Genomic DNA, 25,176 nt, shown 5'->3' on the forward strand with positions numbered 1-25,176 from the left:
GTAATATTTTCTGACATTTTCAATCAAAAGAAATTGTACTTGTATGTATGTATGTATGTATGTATTTATTTATTTTCAACGGAAAAGAAAAATCTTACCTGTAATGACTGTTGCCTGCCAGTAGGTGGCGGGGCGCACCTGAATCCACGTGGCAATGGGGTTAAACCAGGAAGCAAACTCTAAAATATATACACTCAAATTCAGAGGTTAAATTCACAGATCGTGTGCACCTCCTCAGCCAGGCGGCGGGGAAGTCACTGCCCAAGGTGGGTAGCAGAAACCAAGAAGCCCCCTCCCCATTCTGCCCAAGGTTGGAGCCAGTCAGGAGCCAGTAGCAGTGTGCAGCTCTGGGATATAGTGATATAGCGCAGATTTTAAGGTGTATGCAAGGAAGTACACTGCTGTTTTGGCGGCAGCCCACGAATGCAGTTTTCACTTAAAGCCGTGGGGCTGCAAAAAGACCCCAGGGGCGCATTCAGGCTGCTAGGCCCTCGCCACGAGGGGGGAAAAAGACCCACAGTTGGGCACCAGATGAAGTTGCAGTGTGATCGGTAATGAAAAGTCTCCAGACTATCTTAATACAAAATATACAGCTTTAATAAACAGAAGTAGACTTACATTCAGCTTACACCAGAATCCAAACGATCCCTCCAGACGCAGGAGCCAGGTGAGAGAGAGCTAGCGGGAGTGTGCTTGCCAGGTTTATAGGCAAGCTTTAGCCTAAGGGCGACACACCCCTGAAACAGAATGTGATTTGCTGAACCCTCCTATCACTTACCTACACAGCATTGTAATTTACTTTTGAATTTTCCCCATACATAATTTTGGACAAGCAGTTTCTTCAAGCTAGACAGACAACAATCCTTCCATCAAGAATTCTTACCACTAGGGTGAGCTTTGATTAAGATGATCAGTCATTTGAGGCAAAAGTCTGCACAAATCTTTCACAAGGCACTTTAATGTGCAATTGTCTCTAAATTTCAGAACCACAGAAAAACCCTCTAAGGGAAAGGCAGAAGTTAATCACAAAGAGAACCAGGAAAGAATCAGTGATGGCTAGGTGGGTGGAAGGACAGAATTTACTCCTCTTAATTTGTCCCTTTGCCTCCATATGAAGAGAATGACAGAATAGTATGACATGTATTACTTGTTGATTCATCTCTCTCTCAGAAACATATATGTGTGTGTGTATACAAACATATCTTTATATTTATAAATATATAATATCAATATATTAATGAAAATGTAATATATATATGTATTTCTGCCCTCTCTAAATAATTAAATAGATATTATTTCAAATACCTATCAGTAGGTCTTCATACGTTCACTATTTGAAAGTTTATTTTAAAATGTGAGAATAGAGAAATAAGTAATGTTTATGAAAATGAAATAAAAGTAGAGACAGCTCAAAACTGTAATTCCAATTCCAGAGGATCTGACACTCTCACAGAGACATACTTGAAGGCAAAACACCAATACATATAAAATAATAAAAAATATTAAATTTTTATAGGAGCCCGTGGGGGCAGGCCCACCACAAGAAATCCCACAGAACTAACTAACCTGGGATCATAGTGGCTCACAGAGACTGAACCACCATCAAGAGAGCATGCACAGGCCTGACCTAGGTCCTCTGTATATATGTTACAGTTGTATAATTTCGTGTGTGGGACTCCTAACAGTGGGTGTATTTTCTGTCTCTGTTGTTTGCTTTTGGGAACCATTCCTCCTACTGGATTGCTGCATGTGTCCTTAACAGAGGAGGACATGCCTAGACTTGCCACTACTTGATAGAATATGTCTGGCAGATATCCATATGAAGTCCACCTTTTTATGAAGAGAAAAGAAAGGAGGAATGGATGGGGAGCTGGAACAGTGGAGATAGGAGGGAGTTACTGAGAGAAGAGAAGGGAGGGGAAATTTTGGTTGGGGTGTAAAAATAAAAAAAATAAATAATAAAAATAAATTCATACCAAAGAAGGAGAATATCCATGGTTATCATACTTAAACTTGAGGTATTAAAAGAATGGCCCTCTAGGGACATTGGCACTTATTGCAATTTTATAATGTGTTTGCAGTTGTATAGGAATAGTTAAATCAAATTAGGCATAATTTTGATCAGATCTAATACATAATATGTTTACCTTCTTCTTGGAATAGTTATATCATGTTTAGCCATTATTATGACCTGGCTATTGTTTTACATTTAGAAATTAATCGTGACATAAGAAGATACAATTTTGTTTTTAGTTGACATGGGGTGCAGTTGTGATAGCTATATTTGGCTGTCACTTTATTACATCTGAAGTTAACTAAAACCCAACAATGGAGGGGCACACCTGTGAGAAATTTCTGTTTAATTTGAAGATCCACATGAAATCCAGAACTTTGAGGTAGGGAGATATAACTTTAACCTGAATCCTTATGAGGAAAGACACAACATTAACCTGGATGTTTGGAGCTGAAAAACACCACCTCTAATCTTGATCATGCCTTGTGCTGGAAGCATGTATAAATAAATGGAAGAAGGGAGCTTTTCCTCTTTAGCTGATTGCTCTCACCTTGCTAGCAAATCCATTCCTTCACAGGTATTGGAGCTAGCAATGTTGGGATTCCAGATTATACTAAGACGTCCTGAGACGTCAGGTTCATGGACTGAGCAACTCCTAGATACTTGGACTTTGCCATCATAGCCAGTCAATGCTGAATTAGCTGAACCACAGCCTCTAAGTCATTCTAAAAATATACCCTTTCTGTATATAGAGAATTTCATCCCATAACTCATTCTATAAGTTCTTTTACTCCACAGAACCCTGACCAATACACCAGACATGTAAAGAAGAGCTTTTAGAGCAGTTTGGACCACTAATTAGCTTGATTTCAGTTACAAATTCCAGGTGTTCACTTTCTATTAACCTGTCTTCAAATGATGCTTTGATAAGGAATGGAAAACCAGATGTCTTAGCTTCTGTGGCCCAAGATCTGCCACTCCCAGCTACATGAAGATCAGAGGACAGTAGGTTCTTTTTACCCTTGCTGTGACAGATCCAGTCTGGAGAATCACAGGATTACTTCCTTCATATGATAGCTCTGGCTCACTCTCTATCTCAGAAGTCAGATCCATTTCAGAGGGGTTTCACAAAAGTAAAGCAGTCATCTGGAAGAAACATTTTCTCAATATAAGCTGAGATCTGCTGTGGTAAATGAGCAGTGTAGCAAGAGTCCTAATTGGTCTTAATAAAAACTGGGAGTCAGATATCAGGGTAAATGTTGAAAGATCAGAGAAGTAAAATATCCAGCCACCAGAGAGACTTCTTACCTCTACTCAATCCCCAGAGTGAAGGGGCTGATCTTATGTCTCTATAAATCCTCAGACTGAATGGGCTAAGATCCTGTCTCTACCTGCTTTATATTACTGTTTCTACCACCACAGTGCTGGGTTTAAAGACATGTGCCTCCCAAGTACTGGACTCAAAGACATGAGAATCCAAGGGCTAGGATCAAAGGTGTGTGCCACCAATACATACCTGACCTCTATCATTAACTCATGGCTAGCTCCACCCTCTGACCTTCAGGCAAGCTTTATTTCTTAGAACCCAAACAAAATATCACCACAGAGCAGCATCAATCTTCTCCTTTTTAAGTCTTGCATAGAAACAATTTCCACAGGAAGTATGTGGCTCCTGATACAGGCTCCTTTCATTCCAGCTAGACTTAAGGTGCTTACTAACATTGCTTAGCTAGATCATCAAAAGTGGTTCTTTACCCCACGTCTACTCCCAGAAGGGTCTTCTCAATTCTGCATTTCATCAGACAGTCATAACCTGAATTGTCATCCTAGGTGAGAGGTGAAAAACTATTTCAATCTGGCAGTCAGTGATTCTGGGGCAGGGTCCTGAAATTGTGTGAGCCCTATATAGATGTGTGGCAGCCTAGGACAATTAGCATACCTACTTCATGTACCTTCCCTAGAGGTCTCAAGAAACTTCTGTCTTTTGTTGGAGGTGATCCAATCAAACTAATAGAGCACATATGAATGGGAAGACAAAGTTCAAGTGTAGGGACTGGAGAGACGGCTCATGCATTGAGAGCATTTTTGGCTGTCTCAGAATGTCCATGTGACAGCAAACAAACTTCTCTAATGTAAGTTCCAGGTGGAATCCACTTCCCTTAATTGGCTTCTGTGGGAATTGCTTGTATGTGGTGGCAAAACACCCACAAGTAGAGATAAAAGCACTGCAAAATGACCCAACATGTCTTGGAGGACATTATTTCTGCTATGTGGTTATCATTTTTCATATCACTCACCTTTCCAGAGACTAGAGGCAGATTCATTTGCATTTCCTGATTTCTTTAGACCATCTTTGTTGAATGTTTTCATTTCCTGAGAGGCCTGGAACAATGTAGTTGTGTGATGTCGAAAGCCCCTCTGTATGCTGTGAATATGTTTTACTCTCATTGGTTAATAAAGAAGTTGATTTTGCCAAGAGTCAGGCAGAATATAGATAGGCAGGAAGTCCAAACAGAGATACAGAGAGAAGGAAGGTGGAGTCCAGGAGATGCCATGTAGTCACCGGAGGAGTAAGATGTCAAAGCATTAGTGATAAATCACAGCCATGTGGCAATACACTGATTAATAGAAATGGGCTAATTTAAATGTAAGAACTAGCTAGTAATAAGCCTGTGTCTTTTTTTTGTAATTTTATTAAATTATAAAAAGTTTCCATTTACGCCCCTCCTCCCAACGCCCTCCCACTCCCCCCCTCCCTCTCCTCCTCCCTCTTTGTCCCCTAGGGAAGTCAGGGTCTCCTGCCCTGTGGGAAGTCCAAGTTCCTCCCCCCTCACTCCAGGTCCAGGAAGGTGAGCATTCAAACAGACTGGATCCCAAAAATCCAGTATATGCAGAGGAAACCAGTCCCAGTGTCATTGTCAATGGCTTCTCGGAAAGACTGCAGGCCAGCCACATTCAGAAAATCCGGCCACATTCAGAGAATCTGGTTGGATCACATGCTCGTTCAGTCACGGTCCATCTGGCCTTGGTAAACTCTCATTAGATCCGACCCCTTGTATCAGTGGGTGATAGTATCCCTCGCAGTCCTTCGTCATTTTCTTCCTCCTTTTGCTCCTCGTTTGGATCTTGGGGGGCTCAGTTCGGTGCTCCAACGCGGGCCTCCATCTGTATCGTCATCCAACGCCAGATGAGGGATCTATGGTGATAAGCAAAATATTCATCAGTATGGTCACGGGCCAAGGCCGGTTCAGGCACCCCCTCCTCTGTCCAGAGAACAATCTGGGGATCTCTCCTTGGACCTGGGATCCCATATATAATCAAGTTTCCTGTAAACTCTAATATGACTCCCTTAGTTGAAATATATTCTTCCCTGATCCCACATTCATCCTTCCTCCCTTCCCCCCATCCCGGTCAACCGAGCTTTCTCCATTCCTCCCCTACTCCCTTCTCTCTAACCCTCTCCCCTTCCATCAACCCTCCCACCCCCCCCATGCACCCAAGGTTACCTGGGACTCTTGACTATTTCCTACCTCCTGGCGGATAGGTAAATAATCTTCATCAGGTTCGTCTTCTTATTTAGCTTCTCTAGGATCACGAATAATAGGCTCAAAGACCTTTAATTATGGTTAGAATCCACTTATGAGTGAATACATACCGTGTTCCTCTTTTTGGGTCTGGCTTACCTCACTCAGTAAAGCATTTTCTATGTCCATCCATTTGCATGCAAAATTCAAGATGTCATTATTTTTTACCGCTGAGTAAAACTCTAATGTGTATATGTTCCACACCTTTTTTAACCATTCTTCTATTGAGGGGCACCTAGGTTGTTTCCATGTTCTGGCTATTACAAATAGTGCAGCTATGAACATAGTTGAACAAACGCTTTTGTAGTATGTTTGGGCATCTCTAGGGTATATTCCCAAGAGAGGAATTGCTGGGTCCTGAGGGAGGTTGACTCCCAGTTTCCTGAGAAACCTCCACACTGATTTCCAAAGTGGCTGCACAAGTTTGCATTCCCACCAACAATGGATGAGTGTTCCCCTCATTCCACATCCCCTCCAGCATAGGTTATCATTGATGTTTTTAACTTTAACTATTCTGACAGGTGTAAGATGGTATCTCAAAGTGGTTTTGATTTGCATTTCCCTGATCGCTAAGGAGGTTGAGCATGACCTTAAGTGTCTTCTGGCCATTCGAAGTTCATCTGTTGTGAATTCTCTGTTCAGATCAGTACCCCATTTTTTAATTGGGTTAATTGGAGTTTTAGTGTCTAGTTTCTTGAGTTCTTTGTATATTCTGGAGATCAGACCTTTGTCTGATGAGGGGTTGGTGAAGATCTTCTCCCAGTCAGAAGGCAGACTTTTTGTCTTACTGACAGTGTCCTTTGCTTTACAGAAGCTTCTCAGTTTCAGCAGGTCCCATTTATTCATTGTTTCTCTTATTGTCTGTGCTGCTGGGGTCCTACTTAGGAAGTGGCCTCCTGTGCCTATATCTTGTAGACTACTTCCCACTTTCTCTTCTATCAGGTTCAAAGTGGACAGATTGATGTTGATGTCTTTAATCCATTTGGACTTGATTTTTGTGCATGGTGATAGATATGGATCTATTTTCATTCTTCTACAGGTTGACATCCAGTTATGCCAGCACCATTTGTTAAAGACGCTTTCCTTCTTCCATTGTATACCTTTAGCTCCCTTGTCAAAAATTAGGTGTTCGTAGGTTTGAGGGTTAGTATCTGGGTCTTCTATTCGATTCCATAGGTCGACTTCTCTGTTCTTATGCCAATACCAAGCTGTTTTCAATACTGTAGCTCTGTAATAGAGTTTGAAGTCAGGGATAGTAATGCCTCCAGAAGTTCCTTTATTGTATAAGATTGTTTTGGCTATCCTGGGTTTTTTGTTTTTCCATATAAACTTAATTATTGTTCTCTCAAGGTCTGTGAAGAAGTTTGATGGGATTTTGATGGGGATTGCATTGAATCTGTAGATTGCTTTTGGTAGAATTGCTATTTTTACTATGTTGATTCTCCCAATCCAAGAGCAGGGGAGGTCTTTCCATTTTCTGGTATCCTCTTCAATTTCTCTTTTCAAAGGCTTAAAGTTCTTGTCAAATAGGTCTTTCACTTCCTTGGTTAGAGTAACCCCAAGATATTTTATGGTGTTTGTGGCTATCGTGAAAGGTGATGTTTCTCTGATTTCCCTCTCCGTTTCTTTATCCTTTGTGTATAGGAGTGCCACTGATTTTTTGGAGTTGATCTTGTATCCTGCCACGTTACTAAAGGTGTTTATCAGCTGTAGGAGTTCTTTGGTAGAGTTTTTGGGGTCGCTTATGTACACTATCATATCGTGTGCAAATAACGAAAGTTTCACTTCATCCTTTCCAATTCGAATCCCCTTGATCCCCTTATGTTGTCTTATTGCTATTGCTAGAACTTCAAGCACTATATTGAAGAGGTATGGAGAGAGTGGACAGCCTTGTCGTGTTCCTGATTTTAGTGGAAAGGCTTTGAGTTTCTCTCCATTCAATTTGATGTTAGCTGTCGGCTTGCTGTATATTGCTTTTATTATATTTAGGTATGATCCTTGTATCCCCAGTCTCTCCAACACCTTTATCATAAAAGGGTGTTGAATTTTGTCAAACGCTTTTTCAGCATCCAATGAAATGATCATATGATTTTTTTCTTTCCGTTTATTTATATGATGGATTACATTGATAGATTTGCGTATGTTGAACCATCCCTGCATCTCTGGGATGAAGCCTACTTGATCATAATGGATGATTTTTCTAATGTGTTCTTGGATTCGGTTTGCCAGTATTTTATTGAGAATTTTCGCATCGATGTTCATGAGTGAGATTGGCCTGTAATTCTCTTTCTTGGTTGTGTCTTTGTGTGGTTTTGGTATTAGGGTGACTGTAGCTTCATAAAAGGAGTTTGGCAGTGACTTTTCTTTTTCTATATTGTGGAATACATTAAGGAGTATAGGTATTAGCTCTTCCTGGAAGTTCTGGTAGAATTCTCCATTGAAACCATCTGGTCCTGGGCTTTTTTTGGTAGGGAGATTTTTGATAACAGCTTCTAGTTCTTCACGACTAACAGGTCTATTTAGATTGTTCACCTGGTCTTGGTTAAACTTTGGTATATGGTACTTATCTAAAAAAATGTCCATTTCTTTTACATTTTCCAACTTTGTGGCATATAAACTTTCGTAGTAAGGTCTAATGATTCTCTGTATTTCCTCTGTGTCTGTGGTTATGTCCCCCTTTTCATTTCTGATCCTATTAATTTGCAAGTTCTCTCTCTGCCGTTTGATTAGTTTGGATAGGGGTTTGTCAATCTTGTTAATTTTCTCCAAGAACCAGCTTTTTGCTTCATTGATTCTTTGAATTGTTTTCTGTGTTTCTATTTTGTTGATTTCAGCCCTCAGTTTGATTATTTCCAGTCTTCTACTCCTCCTGGGTAAATCAGCTTCTTTTTTTTCTAGAGCTTTCAAGTGTGTTGTTAAGTCTCCAATGTGTGCTTTCTCTGTTTTCTTTAGGTGGGCACTTAGTGCTATGAACTTTCCTCTTAGCACTGCTTTCATTGTGTCCCATAGGTTTGAATACGTTGTGTCTTTGTTTTCATTATATTCAAGGAAGGCTTTAATTTCTTTCTTTATTTCTTCCTTGACCCAGGGGTGATTTAGTAGTTGACTGTTCAACTTCCATGAGTTTGTTGTCTTCATGGGGGTACCATTGTTGTTGAATTCTAATTTTAATCCATGGTGATCTGACAAGACACAGGTGGTCACTAATATTTTTTTGTATCTGTGGAAGTTTGCTTTGTTACCAAGTATGTGGTCAATTTTCGAGAAGGTTCCATGAGCTGCAGAGAAGAAGGTATACTCTTTCCTATTTGGGTGGAGTGTTCTATAGATGTCTGTTAAGTCCATTTGATTCAGTACCTCCAGTAAATCTCTTATTTCTCTGTTAGGTTTCTGTCTGATTGACCTGTCCATTGGTGAGAGAGGAGTGTTGAAGTCTCCTACTATTAGTGTGTGTGGTTTGATGACTGCCTTGAGTTCTAGAAGAGTTTCTTTTACATATGTGGGTGCCTTTATATTAGGGGCATAGATATTCAAGATTGAGACTTCTTCCTGATGAATTGTTCCTGTTATGAGTATGAAATGTCCATCTCCATCTCTTCTGATTGATTTTAGTTTGAAGTCGATTTTGTTAGATATTAGAATGGCCACACCCGCTTGTTTCTTAGGTCCATTTGCTTGGAAAACCTTTTCCCAACCCTTTACTCTGAGTAGGTGTCTGTCTTTGTGGTTGAGGTGTGTTTCTTGTAGACAGCAGAATGTTGGATCCTGTTTTCGTATCCAATCTCTAAGTCTGTGCCTCTTTATAGGTGAGTTGAGACCATTGATATTAAGTGATATTAATGACCAGTGATCGATGACTCCGGTCATTTTTTTGGGTAGTAGCGTGTATGTGTTTTCCTTCTTTGAGTTGTGCTTGTGGAGGGTCGCTAAATGTCTGAGTTAATGTAGGCAGTGTTGGGAATGTTGGATTCCTTGGGTTGTGATTTTCCTTCTAGTATTCTCTGTAAGGCTGGATTAGTAGCTACGTATTGTTTAAATTTGTTTTTATCCTGGAATATTTTGTTTTCTCCGTTGATAGTGAACAATAGCTTGGCTGGGTAAAGTAGTCTGGGTTTGCATCCATTGTCCCTTAGTTTCTGCAGAACCTCTGTCCAGGACCTTCTGGCTTTCATGGTTTCCATAGAGAAGTCTGGTGTAAGTCTGATAGGTTTACCTTTATAAGTTACTTGACCTTTTTCCTTTGCAGCTTTCAATATCCTTTCTTTAGTCTGAATGCTTTGTGTTTTGATTACTATATGACGAGGGGATGTTTTTTTCTGATCCAGTCTATTCGGTGTTCTGTATGCTTCTTGAACCTTCATAGGAATATCGTTCTTTAGGATGGGAAAGTTTTCTTCTATAATTTTGTTGAGTATATTTTCTGGACCCTTGAAATGCAATTCTTCTCCTTCTTCTACTCCTATTATTCTTAGATTTGGTTTTTTTATTGTGTCCCACAGTTCCTGAATGTTTTGTGATGAGAATTTGTTGGATTTGCTGTTTTCTTTGGACAGAGTGTTTAATTTCTCTATGGTGTCCTCAGAGTCTGAGATTCTTTCTTCTATCTCTTGTATTCTATTGGTTAAGCTTGTTTCTGAAGTCTCTGTTCGTTTACCCAGATTTTCCATAGCCAGCCGGCCCTCGGTTTGTGATTTCTTCATTGACTCCATTCAGTTTTCAAATCTTGAACTGTTTCTATTACCTGTTTGATTGTTTTTTCTTGGTTTCCCAGAATTTCATTTACGGATTTACTCATTTCTTCAAACTTTTTGGTATATTTCTCTTCCATTTCTTTACTCATTTCCTCAATTTTTTTGTTATACTTATCTTCCATTTCTTTACGGCAGATTTTCACCTCCTGTTTAATTTCCTCTATTATTTTCATAAAGAAGCGCTTAGAGTCAATTTCTTCTATTTCTTCTGGCGTAGGGTGTTCAATTCTTCTAGTTTCGAGCTCCCTGGATTCTGGCGGTGTCATGTTGCCTTTCAGGTTGTTGGAGGAATTCTTGCATTGGCGCCTGCCCATCTCTTCCACTCTGGATGAAACTCCTCAGCACTTTCTGGATAGAACTCCTCAGCACTCTCTGGGTAGGACTTTACAGCACTCTCTGGATAGAGCTCCTCAGCCCTCTCTGGGAAGAACTGCTCAGCAGGGCAACAGGGCTAGCTGGTCTTCCCAGGACTCAGGAGACAAAGGGCCCGCAGCAGTGGGGGGAGGGGAGGGGTCCCTTGGAACACCGAAGACCCTGCCGCAGAAGCTGAGGCGGGGAGGGCTGTGCTCCCTTCCCAGACAGGCAGGCAGGCTGCCCAGGCTAGCACCCACTCACCTCTCTGGGAAGAACTGCTCAGCAGGGCAACAGGGCTAGCTGGTCTTCCCAGGACTCAGGAGACAAAAGGCAAGCCTGTGTCTTTGGCCAAACAATTATAATTAATGTTAATCCTCAGAGTAATTATTTTACAAGAAGCCATGTGACGGGGCAGAACACATAAAAGTTTTGAGTTACAGTCACTTGTGTTCCCTTTTAACTTGGTCTGCATGATGATTTATAAACATGTGTGAACAGTGTACCACATTTTACTGGTAGCTAAATATATGACCTCAAGGATGCAATGTGTTTTGTTTTTCTATTGTCTCATGGGTATACACAGATTAGGCCATGCTATCCATGTCCATATCCAAGGTGTCCTCTGCCTGTGTAGCCCATGGCTGGGAAATCATTGTGCAGCTCAAGGTGCCTGGAACTTGCTGATATAGATCTATGACTATGAGTTCTGGGTTTACAGAAGTGTGACACCTCACTGGACTAAAGAAGATTTTTAAGAGTGAAAAGTTGGAAATTGCTTTGTATTCATAAAATATTCATTTTATTCGATGGGGGCTTTAAAATAGTAGCCATTATAAACAGTGTGTAGTCTTAGCAAACTATTAAAACAATGAAAAGAATAACAGAAATAACAAACCCTTAGACTAAAATGAAGAAAACAGTAAAACCAAAGCACAGATATCCCAAGATATATACCAAATCAAACTAAAACAAAACAAAACAAAAATAACCAACCAAACAAAATTAAGTCAAATTCCTAGTTTTCACTTGGATTTTCTTTAAGGAAAACCAAATGAATAATGTGAGCCATGAGAAACTGGATTAGTCTCTGTAGTGAATTATCTTCAGCAACACTTGTGCATGATATGGGGTCATCTTCAGCACTACTCTAGAGAGAGAATTTTAGACTTTTGGTTGTGGGTGGATAGCATAGTGACAGACAGAATATTCCTTGTCAGATTTCACATTACACATGGAGTCAGCTTGCCAAAGTCATTAATAGTAAGCTGGGAGAATAACTCTTCCCTACCCACATATCTTTCTCCATGTTGTTTTTCCCCACACTGGGTCCATTTGGTGATGGATGTTAGGCTTCTGAGTAATTTGTGGTATGTCCTGTGCATCTCAAGCTTATTTCTGATGCAATCCATTCTCCAGAAATAGTGAGCCCACAGATGTGGATCAGATTAGGGCTGTGTCCTCTGATGGTAAGTTGTTATTTGTCTCACTGGTGAGTTCATAGCTGCAAGGACATGGCTTTGTTTATTTTAATATTTACTCATTTATTATGCATGCAATATTTGCCTACATGTGTGCCTACAGGCCAGAGAGGGCATCAGATCTCATTACAGATAGTTGTAAGCCACCATATGATTGCTGGGAATTAAATTCAGGACCTTTGGAAGAGCAGGCAATGCTCTTAACCACTAAGCCATCTCTCCAGTCCCCAAGGGCATGGCTTTTTCTGAGGAGGCCTTGATCCTAGTGTAGAATGTCATGCTTTCAAGGTATATCTGGCTTCCTCTAGCCTTCTCAGTTCTCTTAAGAGGTGCTGTCAAAGAAGAAATGGAAATTTGACATAGAAACAGTCCTTCTGAGCCACTGGCCAGAAAAAAATTCAGGGCCTATTTACCCCTAATAAATAAAGGTCAAGGAAGAAAACCCACACCATGAATACCCTGGTTGGTGGGAATGGGGCTCAATGGTGGCTCACGTGTCTGGCATGTAGTGCTCCTGCAGCAGCAGCTCCATCAGTAGGAGGCTCTCCTTTTGGGCTGTGGTCTGTTCCAGTTCATGCTGGAGCTGCTCAAACCTAGAGGAGGAAGGCAACTAGGAAAAAGTCCTGGAGGGGCCCTTTCGTGTCTAGCCCCCACCAGCTAGACAATCCAGCATTACCTTTCAGCTGAGTTCACTCTCTGTTTTCCCAAGGGAAAAAGGTCAGAGAGCTCTTGGAATGGATTCTTTTTTCAACTTTTAAAAACTGCTAGAACTTGAACTGGAAAATACCTTGTGCTGAACTAGAAAAAAACCAGCATATTTATCCAACAGGACAAAAACATTATTTTTGAGAAATATCATTATTTGAGGCACAGTTCAGGAAAGACATTCATGGCCTTGATACCAGGTGAATGTGAGCAACCTGTAAAACTCTATGTCTAACCTCTAGTTGTTGCCTGAACAAAATTCCTGGTGATTAACTAGCTCGATACTCTGAACTTTCTTTTCCTGGCTGTGGCTGGGAGCCTTGCCAAATGAATAAAAACAAAACACCCCCCCCACACACACATGCAGACGCATACACACACACACACATGCAGATGCATACACACACACACACACACACATGCAGACGCATACACACACACACACACATACACACACACACACACTCCTTTCTTGAACCCAAAAGAGCAAAGGAGAAGACTAGAGTGTTGCTGCATCTTTTCTGCTCCAGGGGGAAGTTGTGGGTCATCAATGCTGTCTCTTATTGCTCTTAAACTCAGTCAGACTATTCTTCCCTATCCTGAATTTCTTTCCCCTTCCAGGAAATTTCTTCATCTCAAGACACACTGATCATACAGATAAGTGAAACCTTCTGCGCAAGTGGCCTTGACCACAAAAGACCAAGTCCCAAAGGAAGAGGGCTTTATATAAAGGCTCCAGATATCTCTAAGTTGACCTATTAGAATCTCCAAAGAAAACTTACCCATGATCCTTCACAGAAAACCTCGATAGCACCAGAGAATGGAATTGACCCATGGTCATTACACAACAACTTTTGACTGTAATACAGTGCATATAATATGAAAATGGCCCCAGATCAGTCAGTAGGAGGCTAGAGAGGTCACCCACAGTGCTTTTCTGAAATGTAGCACTCTATATAATTATGAGTATATTAATCTGTACTGACATAACCATGTACATGATAGAGTATCAAAATGTCATCAAAGGGATATACTGTGAGGTTCTGTGCTGTGAAGCTAATGAGACAAACCATACATGTCCTGGGAGGTTACCTGTGTTCAGTAAAAGAAAGGAGGTCTACATTTTATTTCCAAAATAGCTCTGAATTCTTTTTATTACAAAACATATTAATTCCAAAATAGTAAAACTGTGGAAAAATTAAGAAAAAAACACCAAGTCCTTTCTTTTTCTCACCAAATGAACCATTTAGCAATAAGATGAAACAGAAAAAGGTAAGAAGCTCTGTCTGTGAACTGACAGGAGATCCAAAGAGCTCTGACTAGACAGCTTAGCCAGAACAGAAATTTTCTGTTCTACTAAGTAAATGATCTACATGCCCTTGACCTCACTCACTCACTCAAAGCTCTGAGAAACTCCCTATGTGGCTCCCACCAAAACACCTTTCCCACTGTACTGACATGTAGGTGTGCTATTTGGATTTACCCATCTCCCTCAATGGACTTCAGCTTCTACCAGAGTGGAATGGTTTGCTTGCCAATCATGTTGTGTCTTCCAAGAGGTTAACTTCACAGAAAGACTTGTGAAGGATCACAGAAGTTAACTATTGGATGGAATGTAGGTGGTCAGCTGGGTAAGTGAGTGGATGGTTTCATGACTGTGTATATATGTGTGTGTATGGTTAGATAGGTGGGCACCTTGCTCCTGCTTCCTCAGCTTACCTGCTGCTGTTTTGACCAGAGGTCATAGATTTTCTCATGGGCCTCCTCACAGAGCATCTTTGCCTTCTCACAGGACTCTTGTGGGAAAATCTGCTCTTCCTGCAGCTTTCTTTTTGTAGAAGGGAGCAGCAGGCTGCATTCCTGCCTTTGTGGGCGCCAATCTGTAGTGGTGGGAGTGGCAGGTGGTGGCCCAGCTCCCAGCTAGCTTTACCAGAAATAATTACATGGAAACTGTATTCATTTAAACACTGCCTGGCCCATTATCTGTAGCATCTTATTGGCTAACTCATATTGATTCAACCCATTTCTAATAATCTGTGTCTCACCACAAGGTCATGACTTACCGGGAGGATTCTAATCCACCTCCATCTCGGAGAGGAGAGCCATGGTGTCTGCCTCACTGCCTTCTTCCACTCAGCATTCTGTTCTGGCTTCCCCGCCTACCTATATTCTGACCTATCAGGCCAAGCAGTTTTCTTTATTAATTAACCAGTGAGAGTAGCACATAGACCCATGATCCTCCTCCATCATCTGCTGTCCTCTTTTAACATGCCCACTTTTTCCTCCAACTGTTTCCATTCACTCAGAAGCTGACTGTGGAGGGTACTTAACCATCACAAAAAATGATGAGCTCCAGTCAATCTCTACCTACTACTCCTACCTATGTATAATACAGCCGTCCCAGCAAGGTCCCATGTTCTCAAACAGACTGAGACTGGAGTCCACATTAGCCATACTAGTATCACCCAGGTGATGTACCCCTGAGAACTGAATTCTGCCCCCCCCACATCTGCACTTGGTTCATGGTATTGGGAGAATGTCATCAGGTATAGAGCAAACATGGTCTGAGGGAGGACAGTGTGTAACATGAGGGCCAGCTTATTTGGTTTCTGTCCCACCTGGCACCCCACAACCAGCCTGCCCCAAAGAGAAAATCAATCACACAGAGATCTCTATAAGTTATAGAGCTGATTGGCCCATTAGGCCAGGCTACTTATTAGCTCTTATAACTTATGTTACCCCATTATCCTTATCTACATTAGCCACATGACTCCGTACCTTTCTCAGCTGGGCAAGTTACATGCTGCCTCTTCGGTGGTCTGCGCAGGAGTGCTGAGGGAGCTTCCTGCTTTCCAGAATACTCCTAGTCTCTTTGCTCTACCTCTACTTCCTGTCTGGCTTTCCTGCCTATGCTGCCTGCCTGGCCAATCAGCGTTTTATTAAAATACATGATTGACAGAATACAGACATTTCTCCCACACCATTTCCCTCTTTTTTTTAAACAAAGGAAAATACCCATAGTCCATTTGTTGGGAATGTGGAATGTGGGTGTAGTATTTCAGGCTACTTCCTGCTGGTTGGGGGTGCTGATAATTGTATGGGGACCTAAAGAAAATTTAGAGTTATAATCAAGTCCTGACTGGAGTATCCCGTGAGTCTTGATCATCTCAGGCAGCAGTCTTGAATCTGTTCTGGATGTAGAATTTAGACATCCAGGCCACCTGTTCCCACCAGAAATTTCTCAAGAGGTCTCCCTTGATCAAAGATGATTTTTCTTAACTCTGAATAAATCCAGATCCTCTCATTTTCTGTAGAAACAAAAGCAAAATCTCTTCTCCAAAGTAACATACCTTTTGACTTCAGTTTTGAAGCCAAGGTATTTTCAAAATACCTATCTTGGGTTAGTTCAGCAGCATTTATAAACAAAAGTCTTTTAGCAACTATTGCTCCTTCCTCAGCATTCAAACAATCTAAAGAGAGCATAATAGCATACAGTATCAAGATTCTCTGTATATATTACATCTTTATTTTAACCTCTATTTCTTTTATCTTTACTTTTAACTTTTGGCTTTTTGAGACAGGTTCTCTGTATATATCTTTGTTCTGGAATAACTCTGTAGATCAGGCTGTCCTTGAACTCACATAGATATGCCTGTCTCTACCTCCCCAGTGCTGGGATTAAAGGCATGTGCTACCACACCTTGAGCTCACAGAGATCTGTCTCTGCCTTCCAGGCATTGGGATTAAAGGCGTGTACTACCATACCTTGAGGTCACAGAGGTCAATCTACCTCTGCCCCTTGAAGTCACAAAGGTCAACCTACCTCTGCCTCCCAGGCATTGGGATTAAAGGTGTGTACCACCACACCTAACTACTCCCTTTTATTCTTTTTTCTTTTTAATGACTTTAACCTTTAGCCTGTATATATTTTTAACATACTGTAAACCATTTAGAGGTTTTCTTCCTCTTTGAATCTCTCTTTACTGTATATCTCTCTTTTTGTGACCACATGAGTCTTTAATGGGTAGGACTAAAGCCATAGCTTTGACAGTTAGATCCAGCACATTCATTAGTTTTCCAGCCTCATGACTGAGCTACCAGCCAGAGCTGTGTTCACTGCCACAACTCTATGGCGTTTCCAGGTCCCTGCCAACAATCAAGCTGCAGCATTCTGCTCACAGACCACACTCAGTCGGACTGTCTGCCTGAAAGAGTCAGAATTTGCCCTGGCAGGACGACTAAAAAAGCCGGTATTTTAAAACAGCACAGCTTTTTTCCTGCTATGACTGACAACTGAAAAGCATGCATTCAGGTTTTTGTCAACACCATTTAAGTGTTTCATGGCAGGACCTCTTAAAAGAGCTGCAGGATTTTGCAGCTAAAGCTGAGTCAGGAAGCCTCTCTTAGATGAGAACGCTTGCTTGCCTCTAGCAAGCAGAGCAGACCTGAAAAATTGCTGCTACCAAGAAACCATACATAATGCTGTTATTTTGTTCTAGAATTACTTCCCAAGCTGTCTCAGGCTTTATGTGGATGTAGTTACCCACGTGGGCGCCATATGTAACATGAGGGCCGGCTTGTTGGGGTTTCTGTCCCACCTGGTACCCCACAACTGGCATGCCCCAAAGAGAAAATCAATCACACAGAGATCTCTATAAGTTATAGAGCTGATTGGCCCATTAGGCCAGGCTACTTATTAGCTCTTATAACTTATGTTACCCCATTATCCTTATCTACATTAGCCACATGACTCCGTACCTTTCTCAGCTGGACAAGTTACATGCTGCCTCTTTGGTGGTCTGCGCAGGAGTGCTGAGGGAGCTTCCTGCTTTCCAGAATACTCCCAGTCTCTTTGCTCCACCTCTACTTCCTGTCTGGTTTTCCTGCCTATGCTGCCTGCCTGGCCGATCAGCGTTTTATTAAAATACATGATTGACAGAATACAGACAATTCTTCTGCACCAACAGTGTACCCAAAAGGAATACATTGCACATATGTGTCCCATAGAAACAGACTTTGTTAGCCCCTCTCAAAGTTCCAGAGATCATTCAAGGTGCAATCCATGTTTCTAATCTAGAAGCTCTGGAAGTTGACAGGACACTGTTGGGAGGGGTTCTCAAATTACTTGCACTTAGAATAGTCTGGGAGGCACAAGTATAAGGTAACAAAATAGAACCACAGCCCCCACTTTGCTTCAAAGACAAAGAAAGGCAGAAGCTGTCCTTCTGAAGTGGTGGGGTACTATACAATCAGACACTCACCAGTAGGAGTTGGTCCTCAGTCAGCTCCTTGCACTTGTACCAGGCGTCACTAATTTCCTTGGAGAATTTTTTCAGACCTGACATCTTCTTTTGATCCGTTATTAGCACCTCAAGCTCTAATAGAGCATGACTGCAGGAACAAAGAGTCCCTTGAACACATGAATTAAGACTGTGTCCTAGCCCACTGGATGTCACAGCCTGAATCCTATGTACTATGTCCTGTTGATGTTTGTTAGACTTGCTACCCTGCCCCAGGGCCAGAGAGTCAGACTGTCAAGAGGGAGATAGACAGGGTTACATGAGCTTCCTCAGTAGGCCTGAAGGAATGAACAAGCTCTCTTTAAGACTCTCCAGGAGTCTGTGCCACAGGTCTGGGCCTTCCTGAATCCTAGTATGACATTGCTCTTGTCTTCAGAAAAGGGGTTGTTTATTTTATGTTCCTGTTATCACAATGATGCCCAGAACTCATAATCAGGATTTTCATGGAGGAGACAACACACCACAATGACTTTATAAACTCCCCAGTGAATTCCAATAAGTCACCAAGATGAACACAAAGAATGAGGGTACTGATGTTCAAAATGGGACTCCCCTGGCCTCAGCACTTATGTTACCTGAAAACTCTGAAGCAGACAAATCCTCAGTCCTGCTATCAATCTCTGACTCATGGGCTCTAGAAGGACAGATACATGCACATGCACGCGTGCACACACACACAGACACACATACACACACGAACACACACACTATAAAGGAGCCCCTCAGAGAGAGTACAGAACAAACTCAGACACCACAGCACAAAGGAGATTTATTGCCCTGGAGAAGTGTTCATGGAATTGGGGGCCCAGCTCTGAATCAGGCAAGGGCTGAGAGCAACAGATTTTTTTTCCAGTAATGGGCTTTTAAGGAGACAGGGCAAGCCTGTGCTAGGATGAGTTGGTGAGACATGTTTGGACATGTATAGCCAAATAATGAATTGTGATTGTAGGACCTTGGTGTTTGCCTTCAGGTATGAGTCAGTGGCCAAATAAGGGAATGAAACTTCGGGGCTGATTTTAGGAATGCAATTTAATGATTTATCAAGGAAGAGTGAAGTGAAAAGGGCAAAACCTGCCACTGCCATATTTGCAATGCCTATTAGTTCTTCGTACACATAAAGTCATAAACAATTAGAATGTCAAAAAACTCCAGCTAGGTGGCACTGTCTCAGAGTACAAGGAACAATATCAGGATGAGCCTCTGGCTCTCCAGTCAAATACTGCAATGAACAAAGTAGAACTAGGCCCTGCTCCTAGAGAAACCAGCAAGAAATCACCTGGTCAAATACAGAGACTCAGTGTAAACTCATCACTCAGCCTCTCTCACAAGCCAACACCTCTCAAGCCCACTTTGAAATAAACTTTGAAATGTATGTTGTGAACTCACACACTACTGCCCCTATCCATAGAATGTGGCTCAGGCCATAGGCTCATTTCATTTAGAGGAAGCAGAACAGCTTGCGTCCCCATCTCACTCCTACCCAGGCTTCAGTTCTGCATCTCAGATGCACACAGGAAAATTAGTTTGTGCAGGATGCACCTGGGATGTGCAGCCTCAAGTGACATGAGGAATGCTGGGGTTGACACAGGAGGGTCAAGACAGTCACCAGAGAACTGGATATAATGACTACTCACTGTTCAAATCATTATTGGTATAACTGGCCAGGATTCCATGAAGTTCATTCCTATCATTGGTCATCATTTGAAACACCAGTTTATCGACCTTGTTCATCTGCTGCACCTGCTCAGTAAAGAAGGTTGAGGTTGATGTCTTTCCAGTACTCCCTGTAGGTAGATAAACATCAGTGAATTTGTCCAGTTAGATGGTACAGGGCATGAGAGATCATCTTGAGTCCCAAGAAGACGCCTGAGGAAGAGGGAATGCGTGCAACCCACTAAAGACCCCAAAGAGCAGAACCACTACGCTCAAGTTGAGACCCATAAGCCATGTTTCCTTTCACAATCACTGTGGCTAGATATGTGCATCAATGCCGGGGAATATTGTTTTCAGGTGTGTGACTTTTGGTTAGGATGCATTTGTTTAATTCTGTGAAGCTATGTTGCTGTGCCTGTCTAAAATACCTGATGCTTCTAATAAAGAGATGAAGGGCCAATGGAGAGGCAGGAGCAGGGATAGATAGATAGGGCTATCAGGCAGAGAGTATAAATAGAAGAAGAAATCTGAGAGAAGAAAAAGGAGCCCAGGAACAAGAGGGGTGGACTCAAGGGGCCAGTCACAAAATCACCCAGCAGCCACAGAACAAGCATGCAAGTAAGATTTTGTTTTCTTGATTTTTTTGAGACAGGGTTTCTCCATAGGTTTTATGGAGCCTGTCCTATACAAGCACTTGTAGACCAGGCTGGCCTTGAACTCAAGTGATCAGCTTGCCTCTGCCTCCAGAGTGCTAGGATTAAAGTCGTGTGCTCCCGCTGCCGCCACCACCACCACCCAGCTTGAAAGTAAGATTTACAGAAGAGAAAGATAAAAGCCCAGAGGCAAAAGGCAGTTGGGATAATTTAAATCAAGCAATATGATAAGAAACAAATTAAACTAAGGCCAGGCATTCATAACAAAGAGTAAGCCTTTGTGTGTGATTTATTTGGAAGCTTGGTGACAGGACCACAAGAAAGTCAAAAGAGTAAAGTATCCCACAACACATCAGTCCTTGTTATAGCCCCACTGGCTCTGGCAGATATAAGCTAGCCCAGTCATGCTGATTTGAAAATGTCAGCTCACATCTGATGAGAAGTAGAAAGGTTCTGGAGTCCATGGTACTTTATACCTCTCAGACCAGCTAACCTGTGTTTAAGACTAACAGCAACTGAATGTCTCAGACATGAGTGCAGGGATGTGGAGTCTCCTTCCCTGATACACACATCAGATATCCATGGAACCTACAGACATCCACTGAGGATGAGGTACAGAAAATCTGACCTTGACAACACATTAGTGACACTGTCTCCTGGTGGCATTCTTTCCCACTCAGAATTATATTAAGGAGGGTTCAGTACAGCAGCTGCAGCCTTGACCATTCCTAACTCTCTTGCCAAACCAACCATCAGAAATCTTCCATTTTTGGTCTGCCTTTAGGAATTCAGAGAAGCAGCATAGGCCCATTGCTTCAGATGGTCCCAGTTACCAAACCCCATTTCTAGAAGGTCCAATTTGAGTCTCACCTTCTTCTTAGAAAACCAAATATCTCTCTGCCAATCAGTGTGCTTAGTCTTTCCAACATGTCTCCTGGTGAACTATATAAACAATGAATGCCCCACGGGCAGATGGCATTGCCATGACACTGGTTAATTCATAGAAGATGTCAAGGGCTCTCCAGGATACAATAGAATGTCTATACAAGAGACTCTTAGGATCATCACCTATCTGAAAAATAGCTCTTTCCCAGTTCACCAAAAACCAAGCTGCTCTTTCCAGGAGCCTTTCCTGAGTCACAGCTGAAGTCATTCAGAACCTCTCCCTTTCAATTTAGAGGTCTCCCTGATTCACTAGAATCTACTTCATTCTAATTCACTAGTTTACCCAGTGCAGAGGTCAAGACTTACTGTTCAGACACTTCCCAGGAATGACTCTTCCCATCCTTAAGACAACTAATCAATAAGATGAGAAATAAAAGATGCTAAGAAATTAGCTACCAATGTTGGGAAGGAAGATCAGTTCTATGGGTTAATTTACACATTGGGAAATATACATGGAACAGAAACAATGTAAGAGTTGGCTGGAGCTTGTGGGTGTTCTGTCAGAACAACGATACATCACATAAGTAATGATGGAAAAATATGTCAAAAACTTCAGAAAAACACTTTACAGCCCTCACAATGTTAGCAGAGGCATGATCAACTATTTATAAGTGAGGCTGAATATACCTAAGGGCTGCACATCCCCAGGTGAGCCCTCAGGCACCAAGAACAAATTCTTGCAAGAAGAGTGATGGCCCATTTTGCACTCTAGTTAGAGGAGAGTTGATTGGCTAGTGAGAGAAAAGGAATTCTGAAACCTTAGGGGTCACTGACAGGCAACAATAATTGGTGGCTCCTGCTTTGCAAAAGGTTTTGATATAAGATGTGAGAACCTCTAGCTTTGTCCAGGGGACTTTACTCTCCCTGCTTTTAGTGACACACAACCAAAAGAAATCCAGTGTAGGTAAAGTGCAGGACTGGTACTGAAGCCCCTTTAGTTCCTCTGCTCTTCCTTCATACGCAGAGTAAAAGCAGAGGGCCCTCAGCACAGCAGCTGAAGCCTTGACCATCCCGGGCTCTCTGCCAAACTACCCATCAGAAATCCTCAACTCTGGGTCTGCTCTTTGGCAACTCAGAAAAGTAGAAGAGGACCATTGCTTCCCAGAAACTCCCACCTCTTGAGACCCACTCCTGAAAGGATCAACTGAAGCCTTCCTCTTTCAGGAACTTCTCTATCCCCTGCCCACTACTCACTGTGCTTTCCCAAGAACCATTTATTTCTTGGTGCATGACTCGGAGACTGAAGGTCATCTTCCTTATGCCTCTCTCTGGTGTCCCTATGCTCTCCATCCTGTCTCCCAAGCAACCTGTTCAGTCTCATCAACATGGCTGTGGGTGAATCACATAGGGACTGAACCAATGTCCCAAAGGCAGTTGGTGTTGCCTTAACACTGGTGATATCACAGAGAACTCCAGGGCTCGCCAGGATACAATAGAATGGTTAGATAGGGGATTGCTGACCTCATATGATACAAACGTTACACCCCTGATAACTGCTTCACCCAAAAGTGACCTGAAACTAAGGTGTCAATTTCAAGAGCCGCTCTGCAGCCACAGGGGAAGCCTTTAGGCACATTGTCCTTCTAAAGCCAGACATCTACCCCTCTGTTTCATTAGAAACCTTTTCTGTGAGAATCTGAAAGCTCACTTTCCAAAGAGTGCCCAGGGTTGGGTTCCTTCCCTTTTTTTTCCAATCCAGTCTTCAGGCTTACTCCACCAAACACCAAAGCATGTTCCTTGCAACTTAGGACTGATGACTCTGTTGAGTAATCTGGGTTATTTTATATGGTGAAACTCTAATCAAATAAATAAGATTATCAACTTTATTTCTAAATAGAGTCTTATAGAGACAAACAAGTTGAGGAAACTGGAATTTAGGAGCAAGACATATGCCTAAACTGTTATAAAATCTCTTTAGAACATATAGGGCAGTTTGGGGGTGTAAAGAAATCAGAAGAGGGAGGTGATATAGATAAAGAGGGGAAGAGAATGGAGATTCTCTTATTTTCTTCATGTATGCTTGCATACATGAATCCAGAGATGAGGGCAGTGTTCTAGATGAAAAAGTATGAAGAATTGCCTGAAGATACCAGTGATTAGAAAGAGGACTGGAGTCAGCTGTATCCTTGAAACTTCAGAGAGTTTGGCCTTTCCAACTACTAGTTGTGAGACATCACACTTCCATGAGCAGATGCACAGCCCAGGAGATATAGTTATCTACCTAGCAAAATGTGCACAGAAAACACTTCTGCATGTGCCTGTCCCTCATCTCACTGATGTCCCATATCAGAAGAGGCACCATGGTCTTGCAAATGCCCTGAGATCCAGCTGATAGGGGACAGCACCTGCCCTCCACAATGTTCATCTCAGTCCACCTTTAGCACTTGGATATGTTCAGAAATGAATTGAGAGAGATTAGAATTTGCATAGCTGACTCAGAGTTCAAGACTGAGACTTGCCCTCTGTGATTCTTAGCTTTACCATTTGTTACAGCTCTAGAGGCAAGTGTCTCACTGGTCAGCTGATTTCTTCTCCCTCCTTTCACATGCTTCAGGTGACCCAGGGAACAGCCTCCTCAGGCCAATTTATAGCTGCACAGAGTACAGTTTATCTTCTGAGCCCTCAAGTCTAGCCTCAGAAGCCATGAGAATAATGGTACAGTTTAACATGCCTAGGTTCTGAGACACAGGCTGGCCTGCAATGTGGAGTGTAGTCAGTCTTGCATTTCCTTGTTTCAGTTTCCTAAGTGCTGAGATCACAGGTATGCATTACTATGCCCAGCTCCTTTTTTGTATTCCTAAATGTTCAAATCTCCAGAAAGATCCAAAATCTAAAATGCTTGTGATCCCAGGCATCTTTCACGGGGTATTCTTGACTTTGGAAATCCAGAAGTCACTGTTTTTTGAGTGGCTGCTTCATTCCAATCCTGAGGCCCAGATCTAAAAAGCAAGGTATGTGAGATAGAGTGTCCCATGGCGTGATGTCTCCAGACAATAGAGCTGACTCAGACTTCACTGTTTGGCAGATGAAACAAAATTAGAGCTTGACACTATGTCACTTATAATGCCACCATCACTGTGTCCTTGGATGGCTCCTACCACAAGTCCTTAGTCTGATCTTTCTTCCTAGTCTATAAATCAACTGCCTTTCAAAGCAGATTGGGAGCTTCAGTTACTCTGAGGTAGGAAGGGTAGAAGCCTAAGACTGGTCTGGGCTTCATAGGGAGACACAGTTTGCTTTGTTTCTTTGGTTGGTTGGATGAGTTTGTTTCTTTCTTGAGATGTTGGATGATTTTCTGCCCTCTACAGGTCCCTGAGACTGCCATAATACTCAGTTGTCTCACCAATTTAAAAAACAGCAGGCAGGACATTGATGCCTTCCAGGTGACTCTGATCCTGGGGCCCAGTGACAGGTGGACTGTGCAGCTTCTGGACAGATCCACAGAGATATCTGTTCTGTGCATGGAACCTGACTGATTCCTAGTGTTCTTTGACTTTATTTTGCAGCCCATGAGACTCAGGAAATGTTCCAGAACCTGGGTATTCATAGAGCCTGTGCCATACCTCCCATCTTCAGCCAGAGCCTACCTGTTTGTCATAGGTCTGACCTCTGCCACTGTAAACAACATTGGCACCTGCAGATACCACTGCATGGGACCTTGCTCCTCCCAGATGCTCCAGTAATCCCCACAATATCCCTATCTGATGCAAGTGGCACTCTAGCTCCTTCTCACTTTTGT

General features: G+C 42.2%; 1 protein-coding gene across 1 annotated transcript in view; it reads left to right on the plus strand.

The window, feature by feature from the left end:
- The window catches only part of LOC148121578 (kinetochore protein NDC80 homolog), a 73,627-nt gene that overhangs the window by 33,628 nt on the left and 14,823 nt on the right, over positions 1-25,176 (plus strand). The gene's annotated exons all lie outside the window — the stretch shown is intronic.

This window comes from Myodes glareolus, chromosome 7, assembly GCF_982192425.1.
Source record: "Myodes glareolus chromosome 7, mMyoGla1.1, whole genome shotgun sequence".
Lineage (NCBI taxonomy): Eukaryota > Metazoa > Chordata > Mammalia > Rodentia > Cricetidae > Myodes > Myodes glareolus.